Genomic DNA, 18,510 nt, shown 5'->3' with positions numbered 1-18,510 from the left:
AGGAGGGATGCTGAGCATCGTTTCATGTGTCTGTTGGCCATCTGGATGTCCTCTTTGGAGAAGTGTCTGTTCATGTCTTCTGCCCATTTCTTCACTGGGTTGTTTGTTTTTCGGGCGTGTAGTTTGGTGAGTTCCTTATAGATTCTGGATATTAACGCTTTATCTGATATGTCATTTGCAACTATCTTTTCCCATTCTGTTGGTTGCCTATTAATTTTCTGGGTTGTTTCCTTGGCTGAACAATGCACAGTTATTTCTAAGGAGGAATTAAATCTACGAGTCCTAGATACATTTTTTAATAAAAAGCATCAAGTTCCATTAGAATGGAGCATGTGATTACACCATTATGAGAAGAAAACAATCTTGCATTGCTTACATTTTAAAGGGCAGGGATAAGAGTGGAGAAGTTGGCAATTGATACACATCTTCATAACCCTTGAATTATTTTAAAACAGCCCGTGTTTTGTTTTATAAATCAAAACACGAAGGTGTCAACAATTTTACTAACCAACAAATAGGTGATAGATATTGGGCATGAGAGAGAAAGAAAGGTGTGACCATTAAAAACCTAGACTCTGTCCAGGGCCATTTACCAGCTGGGAGTGCATTCGCTTTCTGAGTCTGCAACAAGAAATGACCACAAATTTGGTGACTTGAAACAGTTCATTTATCATCTTACACCTCTGTAGGTCAGGAACCCACTGGCTAAGATCAAGGTGTAGCTGGGGTGTGTTTTCTGGAGACTCTAGCGGGAGAATCCACTTCCTTGACTTTTTTCGACTCCGGGAGGTTGCCCAAATTCGTTGGCTTTTGGGCCCCATCTCCAAAGAGGACCGTCTCACCGCCTGGACCTCTGCGTCTGTCCCCACATTTCTCTGCTTCTCTTTCACTTATTTCTGAGCGAGTTTGACACGCGAGTTCCCTTTCCGCCCCGGATCCAGCAGGCCACTCTCAGTTCTGAATCCCACCTCCCTTTTTGTGCTTACAGTATTTCTCTTTCTCTTCTTCTTCTCTCTTCTGCATTTGTTCGCCTCTGTCCCCCAGGTAATTTCCTCTCTTTACAGGTAGGAAGTGTAGGGGGTAGAACACCTTACCCACAGGACACTTGGCTGTGTGCTCTTACTGCCACTTAACGTCGGTGCTTTTCAGGGTTGTTGTAACACATGTGATAACGTGTGAGACACATTCTTTTATTATTATTATTATTATTATTTTAAATGTTTATTCATTTTTGAGAGAGAGAGAGTGTGTGTGTGTCTGTCTGTCTGTCTGTGTGAGCAGGGGAGGGGCAGAGAGAGAGGGAGACGCAGAATCTGAAGCAGGCTCCATGCTCTGAGCTGTCAGCCCAGATCTGTCAGCACAGAGCCCCGCGTGGGGCTGGGACTCACCAACCGGGAGATGATGCCCTGAGCGCAAGTCGGAGGCTCAGTCCACTGAGCCACCCAGGTGTCCCAGAGACACGGCATTCTTCATGCACGGCTGTCAGTACTCGTTCCCGGTCTCTCTCCGCCCCTCTCCAGACCCTCACCCAGGCCTCCCTTCCCAGGCCCAACGCGGTGACGTCAGAGGAGGAGGGCCGAGGGGTCGGGGTGGGGGGAGGCGGGGGGGGGCAGGGCGGCAGCTGTGGGAGGAGAGAAGCTGAGCGGAACAGCCGGGTCCCCACTGGCCGGGAATTTGCTGGCCGAGGTCCTTGCGGTCTTGGGTGGAGGAGGTTTGCCGGCCGCACCGGCCCTGTCTCCCCCTCCACCCCACCCCGCACCCCCCGGGGTTGTTCATTTGGAATTTGCTGCTGTTTCAGCTGCTTCCAGCCTCCACGGGGCTCTGCCTGTGGTCGATACTGACGACTCCCTGGGGCTTTTCTTTATTTACAGAGCTGGAGGGTGAACACGGGGCAGGCCTCACCCCCCGAGGGTTTCTCCAAGCCTCTTTTTCTCGCCGACACCCCAAAAGCTCTACGCTGCATAACAAAGGGACTTCTAGGGTGGGAGGGGGACACTTAAGTGCACTGACTGTAACTCTTCACCGTAGTGTGTGATAAAAGCCTCCAGGAAAATAAATTGGCTTCTGGAGGGCCCTTATGGTTGATCCCTTCCCTTCCCATTTTCTTCCTTGCTTCCTCATATGTCCCTCCTCTTGGGTTTTAATAGGGACTAAAATCAGATTTTAAAACGGAATTATTACAAACACAAGTGCAAAGGAGAACACTTTTAAAGGTGATGCTGAGAACATTTTGTGTTTAGAAATCAAGTTTGTTCAGAGTCTTAGGAACTTCACTGAGAAATAAGTATAATCAAAATCGGAACAGTGGAACGATGGGGGAAAACTGAGGGAAGACTGCCTAAGAGGGAAAATTATTATTATTTTTTTAAGTTTTCCTTATTTATTTTGAAAGAGAGAGAGAGCCTGTGTGCAGGAACACAAGTGGGGGAGGGGCAGAGAAGGAGGGAGAGAGAGAATCCCAAGCAGGCTCCTCACTGTCAAGAGCAGAGCCGGACTCGGGCTGGATCTCACAACCATGAGATCATGACCTGAGCTGAAATCAAGAGTCAGCTGCTCGGGGCGCCCGGGTGGCTTAGTCAGTTAAGCGTCCGACTTTCGCTTAGGTCATGATCTCGCGGTTCATGGGTTCACGCCCCGCGTCGGGCTCTGTGCTGACTCCCAGCTCAGAGCCTGGAGCCTGTTTCAGTCTGTGACTCCCTCTCTCTCTGACCCTCCCCTGCTCAAGTTGTCTCTCTCTCTCTCTCCTAGAAATAAATAAAACATTAAAAAAAAAAAAAAAGAGTCAGCTGCTTAACTGACTGAGCCACTCAGGCTCCTAATTTTTCTTTTTAAAGAATGGTTAAGTGCTACCTTCTGTTTGTAGGACAACTTTCTTATTTTTATGAAAGCAATACAGTTCATCAATAGATGGAAATAAAAGAAAAAAGAAAGGATATACACTGCATGTGCTATTTTTAATTTAAAAGGTCTTTAGGGGCACCTGGGTGGCTCGGTTGGTTAAGCGTCTGACTTCGGCTCAGGTTGTGGGCTCATGTCAGGCTCTGTGCTGACAGCTAGGACTCTGGAGCCTGTTTGGATTCTGTGTCTCCCTCTTTCTCTACCCCTTGCCCGCTCACACTCAGTCTCTCTCTCTCTCTCTCTCTCTGTCTCAGAAATAAACATTAAAAGGTGTTTAACTGGTCCCAGTCACTTTGCTATAATGAAACTATCATAGCTGGATGACTTGAAAAACAAATACTTTTCTCAGTGTGCTGGAGGCCAGGAAGTGCAAGATCAAGCTGCGAACAGAATTGGTACCTAGCGAAGCCTCTTTCCCTTCATAGCTGGTATCTTCTCACCATGTCCTCACATGGCAAACTGAGAGACCTTGGATTTCTTCTTCCCTTTTCAAGGACCCTAATCCCATTCAGGAAGAGTCCACCCTCATGACCTGTTACCTCCCCAAGGCTCTCTCTGCACATATTATCAACACGAGGTTAGGTTGGGATTGCAACATATGAGTTCTGGGGGTCACAAACATTCAGGCCACAGCAGTGTCACTTGTTTGTTGTTGTTAATTTATATAACTTGAGAGAGAGAGAGAGCATGGAGGAAGCAGAGAGAGAAAAGGGGAGAGAAAGAATGCCAAACAGGCTCCGCCCTGTCAGTATGGAGCCTGATGCAGGGCTCAAACTCATGAACCTGAGCTTATCGATATCAAGAGTCAGACCCTTAACCAACTAAGCCACCCAGGCGCCACTGGTATACAGCAGTGTCACTTCTAAGTGAACTTGAATTCAACTAAGAGGCCAAAGAATTGCTCAGGTAAATATGTCTCCACAACAGGGTTATCTGAAATATTGCAAAGTGTTCTGAGCCACTGTTTTCTGCATTTGACTGGGTATATCTTCTTGGGGTGCAGAAGTTTTGAACCCCAGGAAGCTGTGAGTGCCGTAGGTTTCTTTGATCTCTGTGAAGACCATGTTGGATGCAGAGAGGTGTTTCTACCTTGAAGGATTTTTCTCTCTTTTTCCAGAGTTACCCATCTCACCTGCCCACTATCTCAGGACCGGCTAACAACAGCAAGAATTCTTAGCATTTTGCCAACTAACCGCAGTACTATTTCTCAGGCTATGGATGACCTCTTGGCAGAGTGAGTAGGGGAGAGTGGTTAAGTATCATTCTAAGATGAACCAGAATCTTATTATTATTATTTTATTGTTTTTTTATTTTTTTGCAGAGGATTTGGAACCAAACATTCTGGCTTCAAATATCCATTCTTACATAAGACATAGTTTGAAGAGAGCCCCGTACATAGAAGGGCTCAGTAAATGTCATGCATTTGTTAAATTCTATTCACGTTTAGGTTTCATGGAATGTTGTTATGCCCCATTCCTTCTTTGCTTTATACTAAGAAATATATTTTTTATGCTCTTACAACTTTTTTAAATTTAATTTCATTAGATACTGATGGAAGGGAATTTTGTGATCTAGCCTCCTCTTTGCATAGAAGTTCTGGTGTCTGCCCTCTAAAGGAAGTAAGCATTTAGGCTAACCAGCGTGTTCCTGGAATGATTTTACCAACTTCCCATTATAGAATTTTCAAATGTTCAATTTTTACATTAACTTGAAAAAAATGCATACACCTTTTTTTTTTTTCTCCTGGTCACTGAAATATATAGCCTCCCCACCCTAACTCTGTAGTCTCTTTCTCTCTCTGTCTGTCTCTCTTTAAATCCCATGTAGGAAATTTAAATAGGGTGGCTTGGAGAAAGAAAAACAAAACACAGTAACATCCTTATAAAGGAAGAAAAATAATCTATTTGAAAGGATCCGGAAACCAGTCTTTATAGACCTGACGGAGGCCTGGACACTTGTAGGGGACACTCATGGACACTTCTTGGCTTACAGATGTTTCTCAGTGATGACGCTAACAGAGCCAGGGGGCAAGGGAGCCCCCCAAGGCCACCTATTTCCTTCAGCTAGCCTCCTCCTAGGGCCCCATTCCCTCTGGTCTGGGGCCTGGATTTCAGGTGTATAACGCTTGGGCTAGTTGGATTTAGGTTGGCCATTCATGGAGGAAGTTCCCATTTCTTGAAGACACTAGGGGGGCCCCAATGGAGCCAGGGACATCAGAAGCCTCCCACCCCACCAGCAGCCAGATGTCTTGCCCTCATTTTTTTTTTTCTTACCCCAGAGGCTGGGTGCTAGGCTGCAAGTGCCAGAGAGGCTGGAGGCTGACCGAGGTTCACGCATTCTGATAGACAAGAGACTAACGGACCGTTGGGTGTGAGGAAAGCCTCTTTTCTTAACCCACTCACACCCCCTGAGCTAACCGCCAGTTCTGTCCCTAACCCACGAGGGCCTCCATCTGACCTGCAAGTCCAGGGGAGGTCTAGTGACTGCCAGGCGATGCTCATAGTGATCTCTCTCTATCTAGAAGGTACTGGGGTCTGTCCTCACCCTCTGCTACTGCCAAAAGCAAACAAAACCCCACCACCCCTGTTTTATGTGCTGTGGATAGAAAAATAAACATCCCCACTAAGCTGGCTACCCATTGGACTACTGAAAAAGATCCTTTTTTTCTTTTTCTTTTTTTTTAAATTTTTATGCATTATTGAAAGAGAGAGCGAGCTTGAGCAGGGGAGGGGCAGAAAAAGGGAGACACAGAATCTGAAGCAGGCTCCAGGCTCTGAGTTGTCAGCACAGAGCTGGATGAGGGGCTCGAACCCACATATCGCGAGATCATGACCTGAGCCGAAGTCGGACGCTCACCGACTGAGCCACGCAGATGCCCCGAAAAAATCCTTAACAAATGGTGCAGGCTCCCAACGGGACTGATGACTTCTAATGGCAAGTGCAGCAAGGCTAAAGAAGTCAAACAAAAAGCCAGGTATGTAACCACCATGATTATGTGAGGTTTTGACTTGGGACACTGATGTAAATTCTATTTATAGCCTGTTTATTTTGTTCACCTAAAATATCATTTTTTTCACTACATTTTCCAACTAGCCATGGATGCTACTGATCTTTTCGTTTTTAAACTTATTAAACAAGATGTTAGCTCTTAAAGTGAAGAGATAATACCATGTTAAGGAAATATACTTGTATTTCTAGTGTGCCAAAATATATAAAATCTGGAATGAACAAAGCGTCTTACTAAATTTCTTTTTTTTTTATTGATCCAGTAGATTTTCAGATTTTAACTTCTTGCATTCATAGAATGTGTGCACTCAATTATGGTAAGTTATGTTTCCATTAAGGCGTTAAAATTACTAATCCTTCCTTTTTTATGAGTTTTGACCCTTTTTTTAAATGAACTTCATCTAATCAGCAGTCTTAGATTTTTATTCTGTGGAACCGTGGTCAGGAACATACTGGTAAGTGAACTACTCAAATAACTTTGAGTACAAAGTTTACATGTGTGCCATGTTTACATACGTTTTTGCAAGTTCAAAGTCATATCAGCATGGAGGCTCTGAGCACTCCTGCAGTAAATAATACTCCTTCAATTGATTTCATGCAACACTTTTTATATTCACTTAAAAAGGAAACGTTTTCCCCTGTGATATTTATTAAAATATATGGGTCAGACTTCTTTGGAATACCAACTTTGGGACACATTGATCTGTGGATTTTTTTCATATACTGACTTTGCAAGGTTTTGTACCATAGCTGTGTTAACTTTATAAGATCTAGGAGGCATGGACAAACTTTTGCCAATATTTTCACGTATTTATGTTAAAATAACATTGTTTATGATTATAAAACTCCTGGATGTTTACTATAGAAAATGAAGAGAGTACCTGGACGGCCCAGTCAGTTGAGTGTTCAACTCTTGTTTTCAGCTCAGATCATGATCCCAGGGTTGTGGGATCAAGCCCCATGTCAGTCTTTATTCTAAGGAACTGAGCACAGAGCCTGCTTAAGATTCTCTGTGTGTGTGTCTGCGCTTCTCCCCCACTCTCATAAACATGTTCTCTCTGTCTCTCTAAAATAAATATTTTAAAAAATGAGGAGGGGTTCCTGGGTGTCTCAGTTGGTTAAACATCTGACTCTTGATTTCTGCTCAGATCATGATCTCACTATTCATGCATTTGAGTCCCTGGTTGGGCTCTGTGCTGACAGTGAGAAGCCTGCTTGGGATTCTCTCTGTTCCACTCTTTGCCCCTCCCCCACTTGTGTGTGCCCTTTCTCCCTCAAAAATAAATTTAAAAAAAAGAAAATGAGGAAATACCAAAAACAATACAAAAATATCACCTATATATAATCCCATTATTAGAATAACTCTAGTTAACATTCTGATCAATTATTATACATCTGTATCTATATAGTATCTGTCTATATATGTACATATATTTAGGTATTTATAAAATTGGGATTATTTTGTATACACTTCCATGTTGTATTCTTTTACCCATGATTTACATCTTGAACATTTTACTATATACACATACATTTAAACATAGTTTTTTAATGGCTGTGTAACGACATCTTAACTCACTTACTGAAATTGTATTTGGTCATTTTCCATTTTGGAAATTAGATTGTTCCAGAACTGTGGTAGTCACAATAATTGTGTTAAAAATATCTATTTTACTTACCTCTTTTGTTTTTAGTGTTTATCTTGAGAGAGAGAGAGAGAGAGAGAGAGAGACAGTGCACGAGCAGGGGAGGGGCAGAGAGAGGGGGGACACAGAATCCAAAGCAGGCTCCAGGCTCTGAGCTGTCAGCACAGAGCTCAACATGGGGCTTGAACTCATGACCTGTGAGATCATGACCTGAGCTGAAGTCGGATGCTCATCCAACTGAGCCACCCAGGCGCCCCTGTTTTATTTACCTCTTGATCTGCATTTCTGATTATAAGATGGATTCCTAGAAGGAGAATTGAAACAAACAATTAGAGGGGTTTTGATACATAGTGACAAATTATACTGTATAAATGTTGTATACATTTATACTCCCAGTCCCTGGAAATGCATGTACCAGTCTGAACTTCTGATGCACTCGGTATCTTCTTTTCCAAACATTATGGAGAATCTGCACATGTTGACTGACATCCTTTTTGGTACAGATTAAAGTATGTGTAAGAGAACGGGTTTTTCTCTCCTTTTTTTTCCTTCCTGGATCGCCATCCATATAGAGCCCTCAGTGAGAGAGGGGCATATTTTCAAAATATAAGCCAAGGTGTGGGGAGTTTAGAAAGATTTACCAGCTTAAACTTAGTCCCTGCAGTTTATAAGTCCATATATCTTCTAGACAGTCCTTGCCGAGGTCAGTCTGGTGAGGATCTCACCACCTTTCCTTTTCCCTCCCATTACCCCTTCCCAATTCAGCCTCGGAATAAGTAGGGAAGCTGAATGGAACAAGAAAAATGGCTAGACGGGGCACAGAGGACTTGCGGTGGGCAGCTTGGGGAACGGCCCAAAGAGCTGGCAAAGAAGAGGGAGAAGGCCCAGGAAGAAAGTTTGCTGCTGGTTGCAGACACATGCTTAGGGTAGCCCTTGAGAAAATAGGATTAAAGCCCTGTGCTCATGGATGGAGTTTGAAAACAGGTTGAATATAAAAAAGAAGTTGCTCCAAAATGTCTGCATGGTTTAGAATCTATCACATACACTTGCGATAAGACATGATTGGTCTTTCTCTGGGATTCTGAGTGTGTGTTGGATTGGACAGCACGAAGCCTGCCCTGTTGCTGTCTGTTGCCCTCCAGGGTTTCAATGCCATCAAGTCGTAGAGATGAGCCAAGGGCATGGTTGCTAAACTGTTAGAAAAATAGTTTCAAGAAGCTGAAGTAGACCCTGAGAAAGTGGTAACGGTACCTAAAATGTGTTCTAGGGGAAGAGAGGATGCTGTGGTCTCATTTCTGTAAAAAAAAATTTTTAATGTTTATTTTTGAGAGAGAGAGAAAGAGAATATGAGTCAGGGAGGGTTAGAGAGAGAGGGAGACACAGGATCTGAAGCAGGCTCCAGGCTCCGAGCTGTCAGCACAGAGCCTGACATGTGTCTTGAACCCACGAACTGTGAGATCACAACCTCAGCCAAAGTCAGACGCTTATCTGACTGAGCCACCCAGGTGCCCCGTGGTCTCATTTCTAAAGATGAAGTCTGTAACTTAAAACTGATGGCTCAGTCACAGAGTCGGAGTTACTCTGTGTTGTGAAAGATGCCAGGTAGCTCATAGCAGGGTGGGGCATGTGTGCTGCTGGGAACAAGTCCATATCAATTAATGTATTTTGGGGGAAAAGTAGATTATTTTTGGAAGACGACATTAGATTGACGGGTAATAAGATAAATCCAAACAGAATGGGATTTGCTGGTTTCATTTCCAGGATCCCGGGCTTTGGGGCTCTGATGGGAAACAGGAGAAGCCACACATCCATGTGGGATCACATCCATGTCTTTCCACCAAGTCTGGAAAGTCAAGGGTGGACATGGGGTGCAGAAAAGGCAGGGCCGAAGTAAGGAGGAGCTTAAACTATGGAACAGATCCACTCGGAGGCTGAGAGACAAAGGACTTATGGCAGGTAGAATCCAAAGGTGATGCGTGAATTGGAAGCTGTGAAAGCGGTAACTCAGTGCATTATTGAGTGCTGGTCCTTGAGTCTTTGGAAAGGTAGAGAGGGCTGAGAAAATGCATGCCAGATTTCTGACTATCAGAGAATGAGCAAAAAGTTCTAATTATATAATGAGATTACAAAAACGTTTTCTGTGAGGCAGTAACAAAGACCCTGAAAATATGGGGCTGGTTCAGCCAAGCACAGGGTCAGGCTTGACTCCTGGCTCTTCTTACAAAAGCCACCTGAGAGCCTCCTGGAGCTGTTTGCTAGTGTGTGACCGAAGTGGTGGGCGGGGAAGGCAGCGCCAGGGAGAATTAGGAGACTCAGGACAGAGCAGCTGAGGCTGCATGGTGGACCCTAGCTCGCATCTCGGAGGATGACCACGAGCTGACAGATTGAACTGATGGTGGCTCTTCTCTTTTTTTTTTTTTTTTTTTTAATATTTTTATTTATTTCTAGGAGAGAGAGAGAGAGACAGCGTGAACAGGGGAGGGTCAGAGAGAGAGGGAGACACAGACTCTGAAACAGGCTCCAGGCTCCGAGCTGGCAGTCAGCACAGAGTCCGACGTGGGGCTCGAACCCACGAACCGTGAGATCATGACCTAAGCGAAAGTCGCTTAACCGACTAAGCCACCCAGGTGCCCCTATGGCTCTTCTCTTTTAAAGGCAGAGAGCCTTGAGACAGCAAACCCCACTTGGTCCTGGGGGCGGGGGGGGGGGTGAGGTGGAAAGGATGCGTCAACTTTCGTTATCTATGAAAACTCGATGGGCATGAAATCACCAGCTTCACTCTCCTAGAGGGACTACACTTCCATGTTGAAGTTAAACAATGTGTCTTAATGGCCAGTTGGGTGATTTTGATACAAACATGTTGGACATTTGAGTCAGAATCTTACCTGACTCATTACGGATCCCACAACCTCCCTGACCTTTGGAGACCCCGTGATCCCCCTGAAGGATTTGACAGTGCCCCCTCCAAAGAGTCACACGTGTTATATTTGTCATTGTTTTAGTCTTCTTCAGTCTTTCCTTCACCTTCAGACCTTGACACGTTTGACGACTACGGCCACTTACTTTGTATATCCTCAACTTGAATTTCTCTTGCTCTTTGCTCGTCATTAGTTTTAGGTTATGCATTTTGGCCAGAGTATCACAGAAGTGACGCCGGGTTCCTCATGCTATCAGATGTCACATGATTTCAACTTACCCTGTTACAAATGATGTTCATTCTCATTACTTGATTGAAGTGATGTCTGCCAAGCAGTTTCTTTGGCAAAAGTCTCTCATACAGCTCCCCTGTAAGACAAGCCTCTGATGCTGTTCTAATTTAGTGCATTCATCTTATAACCCTATGAATTCACCTCTCTCAGATGTAGGAGCGATGGCACACGCAAGACCACTGACCTGCTTTCTCAGTATTGGCACCATTCTCGTGCCACGTTAGCCTTTTTTCTTTGATTATTTAGAGCATTTCTCTTAGCTCCTTAAAAAATGTTTATTTATTTTGAGAGAGAGAGGGAGAAAGAGAGAGCACTCATGCAAGAGAGGAAAAGGGTCAGAGAGAGAGGAAGAGAGAGAGAATCCCAAGCAGGTTCCTACCTGTCAGTGCAGAACCCGATGTGGGGCTCAGACTCACAAACCATGAGATCATGACCTGAGCCGAAATCAAGAGTCAGATGCTTAAGTGACTGAGCCACTCAGGTGCCCTTCTTAGCCTTATGCTGATGGGAGGGTAAGGAGAGGGGGATGGCAAAAGCAGATGGGAGAGGAAGGGCTGTGTCTGCATCTGCCATCATGAATTGAGCCTGCACCCAAGCCTGGGTGCTGAGTGTGTGAGTGCCAGCTGGTGGATGGCCCTTGCCTGTGCCCCCAACGTGTGGAACGGGTGGGCAGTGTGCTCAGCTCCAGGGGTCATGCAATGGAAAGAGCAGATGGAAGGTGAGAACCCTGGGCAATGGGCCTGTGCTCTGTGGTCAATTCCTTGTGTGATGCCAAGTAACCCTCGTTCTTCCCTGCACCTCACTTTGCATGTCATGGGAATGAAGAGAGACAGTTCCCTTTCCACACGGCTAAAGACAAAAGGAATGTGTCAGGACTGTGAAATTTTGAGATGAGGAATAAGGCACAAGAATAATACTCCCCAAGGGAAGTTTGGCCCCCTTTGGGCTCACAGAGTCTTTAGCTTCTAGTGCCTCACGAGCTCACGAAGATCCACCATTCCAGCCGCACACACTGCGTACCACGGTGCCCCAGAGAAGGTCTTCCCGCTCTCTCATCTGGAACTTGCATATTCTAGAAACTCTTAGAGGACAAAACTCCCTCGTCTGTGCTACTGTTTCAGCTCAAAACATGCTTAAAAGGAGGTTATCTCAGAGAAGTGATAAGGAGACAGATAAATAGCTTGGAGTTTGTAAAGTAGGAAAAGAGACTTAAAAGGAGAATTATTGTCCATAGAAGCCTCCTTCCTTCCTTCTGGGCTCCACTGGAGGCCCAAAGGCTGGAGCTTTGTGGTGGAGGTACCCCTGGTTCAAAAAGATTTATAGATGCAGCTTGTGGAGCCCCTAGGGTCTGGCAATTTACAGAGCCATGTGAAAAGAAATGACAAAACCACTTAACAATCTTTTAGAACTCAGAATTGGATCCAGAAATGTATGACCAACTAATCTTTGACAAAGCAGGAAAGAGATTCCAATGGAAAAAAGACAGCCTCTTTAACAGATGGGGCTGGAAGAAGTGGACAGCAACATGCAGAAGAATGAAACTAGATCATTTTCTCACACCGTACACAAAAATAAACACAAAATGGATAAAGGACCTGAATGTGAGACAGGAAACCATCAAAACCCTAGAGGAGAAAGCAGGAAACAACCTTCTTGACCTCAACCGCAGCAATTTCTTACTTGACACATCCCCAAAGGCAAGGGTATCAAGAGCAAAAATGAACTATTGGGACCTCATCAAGATTAAAGGCTTCTGCACAGCAAAGGAAACAACCCATAAAACTAATAGGCAACCAAAAGAATGGGAAAAGATAGTTGCAAATGACATATCAGATAAAGGGCTAGTGTCCAATATCTATAAGGAACTCATCAAACTCCACACCGGAAAAACAAACAATCCAGTGAAGAAATGGGCAGAAGACATGAACAGACACTTCTCCAAAGAGGACATCCAGATGGCCAACAGACACATGAAACGATGCTCAGCGTCCCTCCTTATCAGGGAAATACAAATCAAAACCATTCTGAGATACCACCTCATGCCGGTCAGAGTGGCTAAAATGAGCAAATCAGAGAACTCTAGATGCTGGCAAGGATGTGGAGAAATGGGCACCCTCCTACACTGTTGGTGGGAATGTAAACTGGTACAGCCCCTCTGGAAAACAGTGTGGAGGTTCCTTAAAAAATGAACAGTAGAACTCCCCTATGACCCAGCAAGAGCACTGCTAGGAATTTACCCAAGGGATACAGGAGTGCTGATGCATAGGGGCACATGGACCCCAATGTTCATAGCAGCACTCTCAACCATAGCCAAAACATGGAAAGAGCCTAAATGTCCATCAACGGACGAATGGATCAAGAGGATGTGGTTTATCTATACAATGGAATACTACATGGCAATGAGAAAGAAGGAATTCTGGTCATGTGTATCAACATGGATGGACCTTGAGGGTGTTATGCTGAGTGAAATAAGTCAGGCAGAGAAGAACAGATACCATACGTTTGCATGTATAGGAGGATTAGGAGGAACTTAACTGAGGACCGTGAGGGAGAAGAAGGGGAAAAACAGTTGGGGAGAGGGAGGGAGGCAACCCATGAGAGACTCTTGAATGCTGAAAACAAACTGAGGGTTGATGGGGGTGGGAGAGATGGTAAGGGGATGATGGGCATGGGGGAGGGCACTTGTGGGGATGAGCACTGGGTGTTATATAGAAACCAACTTGACAATAAACTATTAAAAAAATCTTTTAGTCTTGCTAAATGTACTTTTTTTTTCCTTTTAAAGGATCAAATTCTTTCTTAGCTGTTGGTTCTAACACAGCTTTCTCACTAAAGTGCTACCAGTGACATTTTGCACAATCGGAGGCTGCTGGTTCCCAAAACCTGAAACTCATTGCCCAGGGGCTATGGGATTGAGGAGCAGAGAAGGGAAGGAAGGAGGTTGTTTTGCATTAAATTAATAAGAGCCCTGAGTGTTATATGTAAGTGATGAATCACTAAATTCTTTTCCCAAAATTATTATTACACTCTATGTTCACTAACTTGGATTTAAATTTTTAAAAATTAGCAAAAAGAACACCCCCCACCACCAAAATAATAAAATAAAATAAATTAGTGCGATTTGTAAAGCTGAGCTGCCTTCTAGGAATGGAAAGAATGAGTCATAGGCATGGCTTTCCAATAGTGTTAGGAGCAGTGTGCCCTTACATGCCCACAAAACTTCTCTTTCTGTTTTCAGCTGGGAGGGGCAGGGAGAAAATATTTCCTTTAGGCAAACTACCTAAAAACGACAAACCACATCTGTTCTTTCCAATGAGCTTGTCCAACGCCAAGCAAGACAATCTGACTCTCCAGTGGCCGAAGGCATCAAGCAGCTTTCAAAGGCTGGTTAGAAAGAGACCACTGATATATTCAGCCCATAGCAGCTTCGCTAGCTATGCACACGGCTCACTGTGTTCCAGGGACTTGTTCTTACCTTAGGGCAAGCTAGGGGCCTGGCTTAGGGGGCTGGGAGTGAGGCAGGGTTGATATCTTTCCATTTCAAGGGTTATTTGAGAACCTCTTTCTTTGGCAAGGACTCAATATCTAAAGGACAAAAAAACACAAAAACAAAAACGAAAGTCTAAAGTTACATTTTTTTCCAAGAGGAATTTAAACATTTAGATAAACAAAAATAAATCTGCCATCAGCACAAGATCCAAAGGAAGCTACTCTTAACATTATTAAATATTTTCTGCCTTTTGAAACCTCTAGTTTTAAAAATATGGCTGCATATTGTGCTGAAACAATTAATCAAATCATTCAACAATTTAAAAAACTTTTTAGTTTGAAATAGTTACAGATCAACAGGGAGTTGTAAAAAAAGAACCAAACAAAAACGAACAGGGGATTCTTGTGTACCCTTCACCTAGTTTTCCCGAATAGTGACATCTTGCATAATTATAGTGCAATGTCACGGTCAGGAAACAGACATTGGTACAAGCCACAGAGCTTGCTCAGATTTCATCAGTTTTATATGCACTCCGGTGTGTGTGTGTGTGTGTGTGTGTGTGTGTGTGTGTGTGTAGTTCTATGCCCTTGTATCACATGTGTAGATTTGTGTAAGCACCACAACCAAGATATAGAACTGCTCTACCACCACAAAGCTTCCCTTAAGCTACCCCTTTATAGCCACATGCACCCTAACCTAACGGCATATCCTTATGATTCTGTACACTTTCTATGTGCAAGGCCCTGCTCTGGGCACCAGGAATACATCACTGAACAAACACGAGTCCCTGTTGTATTGAGAAGGGACAGAAAAGAAATATTTTTTTAAAAAATAAACATATATGTTAGGTGATGAGTGCAAAAAGTGAGACCCAAAAGAGTAGATACAGAAGGTTCCACTTTAATGAACCGCAAGAATAGGAAGACTAATATCTATACTGATAAAGGTCAGAAATTGGCTGCCTTTGTGGGAGTATATTGGCTATAAAGGGGCACGAGGCACAAAGGGAGTTTCTGGAAATATTTTATATCTTGTTTGGGTGGAGAGTATATGGGTATATATGTCAAAACTCACAGCACGGAGCACTCACATCTATACATTTTATTGTATAAAAGTTAAGTCTCATTTTTAAAAAGTAATGTAGGGGCACCTGGGTGGCTCAGTCAGTTAAGTGTCTGACTTTGACTCAGGTCATGATTATTAAGTTAGAATGTTCAGGATAATTAGTTATAGGCAAATGATGAGTAATTTGGTCAATATTTATATTCTAGAATCTAGAGGCTACAACTTCCAAATGTGTCCTGTTTTTGACGATGAAAATCAAGATGATGTGGTTTTTGTAAGGTAGTACCTAAACATATGCATGTTTAAAGTGATGTTAGGATGACTTAACTCATGAATGGACTTGCATTTTGACCTTAATTCTCCTTATAGGATATTCTTTAGTACCATGTTTCTCAAGCTGTGGATTAAAGGATTTAGCAGAGCTGACAAGCTGCAGAATTTCATTTTCATTTAGAAAACATAGGCACCTGGCTTTGATATGTATAAAAATCAGCCCCATGGAAACAAGCATACCCAGCCAAGTTCAGATGAGACATGAATGTAAAGAAAGATGTCTTTGGTATTTGGTGGGTCTCATTGCCAGGACAATGGTGATAATTAAGAAATTCCTTCTTCCTTTATTTATTCATTCCTTCATCAACTACTGATCGTGCATTTACATGTCCTATGCATTTTCTAGGAGCTGGTGATAGATCAGGGAGCGAAGCAGACTAAAATCACCTTCCTCCTGGTGCTTACACCCTACTGAGAAGAGACATAATGAATATGATAATAAGAAAAGAACATATTGATTTTAAGGGGTGTTCTAAGATGATTAGTCTATAGGAAACAATAAAGTAGGAATATCAGTTGTGTGGAAGGAAGGAAGATCTTGGTTGTCTCAGAGAGAACACCGTATTTGGGCAGAACTTTGAAGGAGATGGGGATGAGCCATGTGGGTATTTGGAGAAGAGGGTCTTGGTCAAGACAGGCGGACATCTGAGGTAGAAAAGTGCCGAGCGTGGCCAGAGAATAGCAGGAACTGAGAGAAAGAGAGAGAGGAGGTCGAGCCATGAGGGAGGCAGTGGTGTGCACCAGCACCCAAGATAAGAACCAAGAACTCAAAGAATTTGCCAACAAGTTTCAAGTTTATGCACAATTAAACAATGTCACTTTCACCTCCTAGATTTCAAATTCATTCCCACTGTGTGGCTCTCCTCCGACCTGTTGTCAGTTCTCCCCAAGGACGGCCTCACCTCTGACCTGGTTGGCTCCAGATCTATTCCTGTATTGAACAACCCTTTCCCCACACTGCGGCCAGGCACCTATAATCATGGCCTTTTTGATCATGAGAGACTAAAGATTTCTATGGCCTATAAGTTTTGGTTTTACCCACCTATCCAGGCTCCTCTGGTAGCACACAGCTCTGTGATACCTCCCACAATCGGGGCTGTATAGAGATACTTCGCTTTCCCGGAAACTAAGTTCTTGTTCTCTTCCCCCGTCCCCAGCGCACCCTCCCCACATATATCATATTAACTGCTGCCTATATTTTCAGTATCAGCTCACAGGCCCATTTTTCAGGAAAAACTTCCCTGCTGCCCGTCGCGTGGATGTACAGTTTGCCTATTATGGTTATTTTGCTGATTGTAATTGTGCTAGATCATTAAGGTTTATAGATGTACTTCCAGGAGTTTCTGTTCTTAGAAGAACTGGGGAGCTAAAACTGAATCTGCCCTTTAAAAATAGTATTTGAGGGGCCCTTGGGTGGCTCGGCGGGTTAAGCGTCCGATTTTGGCTCAGGTCATGATCCCACAGGTCATAGACTCTAGACCCCCCTCGGGCTTTGCGCTGAGAGCTCAGAGCCTGGAGCCTGCTTGGATTCTCTGTCTCCCTTTCTCTTTCTCTGCCCCTCCCCCACTTGTGCTCTGTGTCTGTCTCTCAAAATTAAGAATTAAAAAAATTTTTAATGGTCTTTGAATGTAATGCTAAAATGTTTCGTTTTCACTGTCATAAAGAATTGGCAGAAGTTGTGGGTTACTAATCCCAATGGTTTTTGAGAAGTGTTCTTAGATGCCAATGAACTTTAAAATCAGGGATAGTCAGAAAAATCCATACGATAAAAGGAAGGGAGGTGCATCTCATTTCTTCAAAAGGGAAATAGAAAACCAGAAGCCTTTACAACTGGAAAGAAGTAGTTAGGGTACTTTCATGATTTGAGGAACGGCATGTCTCTACAAACCTAACAAACTTCCCTCTGGGTTTCACGTAGGGAAGAAGACCTGAGAGGATTGACGGAGAAGGAAACCCTAAAGATTTTCCCCGAGAATAAAGGTAGGAAAGCAAACCAAATACATCCTTTCAATTAGCTCTAAATGCTTAAGCGAGGAAAGCTGACCTTGGCAGGGACAGATGGCTGGCTTTGAGAGCTGTCCAGAGAGGCAATTGCTGACAGACAGTTTGAAGTGCTTTTCCTGATTCTCTGTGGTGAGTCATGCTTTTATAGGGCAAAGCTATCATCTTGGTGCAAAACAGGTGACCGTCGGAGAGCGAGTTGAGGTTAGTGCCTTGAAATTTCCAGAGTTAATCTTTGCGACCATTCTTTGGGGGGTCTCCTCCCTGTGGTAGTCGGAGCCAGGCTTTTAAAAGAAAAAGCAGATGAGCAAACAAAAATGAAAGCCCATTCTTCCCCCCTTCGTCTGTTAGGAGAGTGAAACAGAAAAGTGGAAAGAAGAAAAGACCCCACTCATTGTACTATTCCTATTATTTACCAAGTTTCCATATATGATCATCCAGTGATGATAGTTGTAAGCAGTAGAGGAAAAGTTGGGGTAATGTAAGCAGGAAACACAGTTATTAAAGGGTACTAAATAGCTCACAAAAATCTCTGAAATCAGGTGTAGAGTTGACCAGCATCATGAAAAATGGTCAAAAATCATTCTGCAGAACTGGTCCCTTGCAGATACCCTACAATCTTTCCTGGGCCTGGACAGATATCCCTAGTGCCCTGTTAATCACTGCTGATTCTAGAAGCCGGATTTGCTCTGCTTCAAGGGCCGGCCTCAGTACATTTATTTCTTTTCTTTTTTTATTTTTAATTTTAAAAATGTTTGATTTATTTCGGAGAGAGAGACGGTGTGAGCAGGGGAGGGTCAGAGAGAGAGGGAGATACAGAATCTGAAACAGGCTCCAGGCTCTGAGCTAGCTGTCAGCACAG

General features: G+C 43.7%; 1 protein-coding gene and 1 long non-coding RNA gene across 2 annotated transcripts in view; both read left to right on the top strand.

Annotated features, from left to right (window-relative positions):
* Positions 1 to 4,120, top strand: part of LOC120238994 — a 5,618-nt gene extending 1,498 nt beyond the window's left edge. Inside the window, exon 3 of the long non-coding RNA XR_005530335.1 lies at positions 4,016 to 4,120. This is a non-coding gene — a long non-coding RNA (uncharacterized LOC120238994). The remainder of the gene's footprint in view (positions 1 to 4,015) is intronic.
* A 2,190-nt stretch (positions 4,121 to 6,310) lies between these two features.
* LOC120238976 (olfactory receptor-like protein OLF3) overlaps positions 6,311 to 18,510 on the top strand; it is a 48,715-nt gene continuing 36,515 nt past the window's right edge. Inside the window, exons 1-2 of the mRNA XM_039243047.1 lie at positions 6,311 to 6,363; positions 17,566 to 17,627. The gene's annotated coding sequence lies outside the window, so the exon portion shown is untranslated. The remainder of the gene's footprint in view (positions 6,364 to 17,565; positions 17,628 to 18,510) is intronic.

This window comes from Hyaena hyaena, unplaced genomic scaffold (genome assembly GCF_003009895.1).
Source record: "Hyaena hyaena isolate Hyena2069 unplaced genomic scaffold, ASM300989v1 scaffold_220, whole genome shotgun sequence".
In the NCBI taxonomy this organism is placed as follows: domain Eukaryota; kingdom Metazoa; phylum Chordata; class Mammalia; order Carnivora; family Hyaenidae; genus Hyaena; species Hyaena hyaena.
Note: the sequence above shows the minus strand (reverse complement) of the source record. Positions and strands in the feature narration are given on the sequence as shown.